Below are 4442 nucleotides of genomic sequence, written 5' to 3'. Positions count from 1 at the left end.
ATATATATATATATATATATATATATATATATATATATGTAAATATATGTGTATATTTATATATATATGTATAGTTTCATTTCGAAAAATCAACACGAATACGCGTTGTAGGGAAGCGCAACTGTATCGAAAGTATTTTTCCCGATTATATAATTCGAAGGCAATAAACGGGGGTCGGAACGCGAGCCCCGTATAATTGTAATCGATGACAACGAGCGGCCCGATCCGGCAATTAAACCCGAAACGGGCACGAATTCTGACGGAGCGATGAAAATTTATTAAAGCAACGATAATTGCGTTCACTTGGATGGCAAGCGCGCGCGAACCTTTTCAAATTGGAAATCCGCGCCGGGGGCGATGTCGGTGACGGGTCGCGTTTCGCAAAAAAAAAAAAAAAAAAAAAAAAAAAAAAACGTTCAGTTTTAACGAGGTTTTAACTCCGTCGAATCGTAAACGGTATCCGACCGTGTCGCGTTTCCTTCGATTTTTCCTTTTTTTTTTCCCCTCCTCCCCTTCCTCTCCTCCTATAATCCCACGGGGGTAACAGCGGGGGGTCTATATCTGAATCTCGCGAGCGTGTCTAATCGATCCATCGCACCTTGAAGATTTTTCGAAGATATTATTCGTTGACGTTGGACCGGCAAGATAGATAGATCGAGGAGGAGAGCGGAGGAGTTCGGCGGTGATGCCCGATTCGATTGATTTCCGATTCAAACGAGATTCCTTTTCCATCTATGGGATAGACCCGTGGTGGTTAGACTATGGATGGATATACCATCCATAGTTGTACGAGGGAGACGAAGCTGGGCGAGGGACACGTGCGAGGTAACGTAAGAGGTTGGTTGGGGTGGAAGAGAGAGAGAGCGAGGTAGACGGGAAGCGAGAGAGGAACAGAGGGCGGGAAAGGGATTCGAGGTGAATCTACCCGGCGCAGTGTGTACCTCTATTCAGAATCATGCGGCATGGCTCGTAAATGGAATAATCAGTGACACGAGGGAACACGGAATACGCTGTTGTCCCGGTTCTCCCTCCCCCCTTTCGTCCCTGCTTTCCCTAACCTCCTGCTTTCCTCTTTGCTTCTTCCTCTTCCCAACCATGTCGTTGTGTCACCCATCACCCCTCCCTCTCCTCTATGGAAACCATTCCCCCCCTGGTAGTTGCGGTGATGAATAATCCTCAGATCCACGGCGAGACGGCAAGTTGCCGGGGTTAACAAGTGAAAACGTCAACGGCGGATGCGAATCGAGAGAGATAGAGAGAGAGAGAGAGATGGGACGCGGCGAGTGTTTTCCTCGTTTTCATCGCGGATGAACGGTGACGAAATTCAATTGGCGGCCGCGTGGTTGGCTCATGGTGCATTCTTGGACGAAACGAAGGGCCTGAGAAATGAATGACTCGTGGGCCGAGATTATCCGGGACGGCAAGTCGCGAAACAAGTCGAGAAGCCGACAGGCTCGGCTTGAATTCCATTGTGATACGGTTCGAGGATCCCGATATTGTTTCTCGGCCGGTCTCGTTTTCCTTTATTTTTCATTTTTCCGACGGGAAATCGTGGCGAAACGGTTTCCTCAAGAAACTTTTTCCGACTGCTCCGTTTGTCGGTTGATTATTCTCAAAGTCTAAAAATTGCCGACCCTCTCGCGGTGAATAGAAAGATTCGGGGGAAAGAAGAAGTTGGAGAATCGCGAGCGATTCTTGTATAAATATAGGAAGCGCGATTTCGATCGAAACTCGATCGCTCGCTCGCTCGTTTTCAATTTCAAATATTACGCGCTCTCTCGGATCCGTGACTCGGAAACTTCGTCTGTAATCACAAAATTCGTGGGTTGCGAGTAGGAGGCCTGTAATTTGCAAATTCGCTCCAAGCTTGCCATAATAATTTCTAAATAAACGGTACCTCGATCATTCCCGCGATCCCAATTGATCGAGTTCCAACAACCCGATATCGCTCGCCAATTTCCAGTTTGCTTTCGCTTCGTTTAAAAAATAATTCTTATTCTTCGCGATTCGTTTTCGCAACGTGTCAGTGTGACGATGATCTACGAGAAGGAGAATCCCCGTCGAGGATTCGTGCCCTCATCAGCCGGGTGACAGCAATTTCTAGAAAGTGGAAACGCGGAATCGTCTCACGACGATATCGATGATATAGCCGCGTTACTGGAACGAAGCGGAGATGGAAGTAAAAGGATGAAAAAGGGGGAAAAAAACTAAGGAAGAGAGAGAGAAAGAGAAAGAGAGAAGAGAAAGGGTGAAGGCAAGTGGGAGAAGGGAATGAAAAGGGACAAAGATGAAACGAAGCAAGCGGGGAGAAGAAGGAACGACCCCAAAGGAGGTTGAACCGATGGTACTTCCAGACGTAAATTGCAAATGTTCCGGAGAACCGAATAATCGGATAATCAGCCAGACTGTTCTGTCTCCGTTTGCTATTTCCAATATCTGCCTTCCTTCTCCAGACATCGACCTATGGATCAACGACAACTTATTGTCGGGATGAAAATAGTAGTGGTTTCTGCTACGCATGCATTTAAAACTCTTTTATTGTCTCGATGGAAAAAAAGGATTTCTCTTTCGTTCTTGGCGATCGTTGTTATATCATTTTCTTCCAGTGTTTCCTTTTTCTTTTCTTTTTTTTTTTTTTTTATTTCGCGAGCCATTATTATTCCGCGTCTAGACGCACGATAACTTTCCTTATGCGATCCTCGATGCGATCCCTTCAACCGGTTACGAAAATATTTTTCTTTCTTTCTCTTTCTTTTAATCATCGAACGATCTATCTGGGGACACCGACGCGACTCATTTTGACAAATACGAACCGATTATGATATATACGATGAACGAATGAGAAATTAAACGCGATCTTTTATTCTTCCCTTCGAAGTATGCGATCGCACGGTTATCAAATGGATACGTCACCATGATAGTTCATCGCGTTCAATATCGCGCGAGCCGCAAACCGCACACGCCACTGACCTGAGCTGCTTGCTACAAGTCTACACCAACAACTTCTCTCGTAACAAGACGGTTGATTGCTCGCTTGTATCTGTACTTAAATTCAATTTCTCTTTCCCTTTCTCCCCGAACGAGTTACCATCTTCTCTCGTCCCTCTTTTGATAAAACTAATCGCGACTATTTCGAACAGAAACTCGAACTCTTTCTCCTAAACCCGATTCGTTTATCTTCCTTACGGAATAATTTAATCAAAGAGTTCATAAACACAAAATTGTTCGCTCGTTGATTTCTCGCCAACTTTCTTGTTGTTCATAAACACGAAAAGGTTCGTTCGTTGATTTCGCTCTCTCGTCCAAGTTTCTCAAACGTTTCTTAACATTTTGAATAAACTGGGTTTGCCAACAAGGGAAGATTTTTAAAGAATTTCTCCTCGTTCTCGTTGTCCTCGTTTAAATCGAAAATTGAATGTAATGCATATACCGTCGTATTGCAACCTCGTATTACACGTTGGGAACATGGCCGAGCGGCTGAGAAATCGAACAGCGCTGATAACTAGGTAGCTATTAGCGATAACAACTTCTGGACAGACGAATCGTTTTGCATAGATTGCAAGACTGTCCGCGTAAACTGGGAACAACCGCACAGTTTCAAATAAACTTCCCCCGTTTCTCCCGTTTCGCTCAACTTGTCGCACAAAAGTTGCTCCGTTCTTTGTTCACTTTTATCATCAAACCAACGATCGAGAACGAAACGAAGGAGAGACCGGTAGAACCGAAGAAATCGTGAAAATGGTAGGTGTTTCCGTTTCGATGGAAACGGGATGGATGACACAGCGTGCGCTTAAAAGCAGTTGTGCAAGTTTTCCAACACCTGATCGACTCCTCCCGGAGAAATTTAAAACAATATTTCCACAGAGAACACGAAACGCGAAAAGGAAAACGCGGTAAGTTTCGTGCGCGAACTGCATTTCAGAGATATTCCAGATACTTATCTTAGGAGAGGAGGGAAAGTGTGGAAACACGCGTGAGATTCGGTTTATCGGTTCGAACAACTGTATTTCGAGAAATTCTTTCTAAAAGATTACGTTAAAGGTAGACGTCAATATTTTGAGAATCGTTGAAAATTGATGATTTCGAAATCGTTGCAAGTGTTTGACAAATAAAGACACGCGAATATTTATATATGCGAAATTCGATGACGGATTAAATGAATGTTAAGGAAAAAAGAAAAGAAAAAAAGAAAAAAAAAATCGTCCATCATCGTGAAAACAACGTTTACCATCCAGTTTGATGGGATTATATCGAGGATCCGATGTGTTGGTCCCTCGTCACGGTATGCAAATAATTGCGACCCGTACGTTTGTTATGGCAGCCATAAATTTAACCGCAGAATCGTTGTCTTCGAAATATGACAAGGGTTTGACTATACGCAAGTCTCAAAGGGCTGGGTTGCAACGTCGCGTATTCGGAAGAGGTCTCGAATCATCGTGTAT

This window comes from Apis dorsata, unplaced genomic scaffold, assembly GCF_000469605.1.
Source record: "Apis dorsata unplaced genomic scaffold, Apis dorsata 1.3 scaffold_61, whole genome shotgun sequence".
NCBI lineage: Eukaryota > Metazoa > Arthropoda > Insecta > Hymenoptera > Apidae > Apis > Apis dorsata.
The sequence above is the reverse complement of the archived record's forward strand: the minus strand, read 5'-3'. Positions refer to the sequence as shown.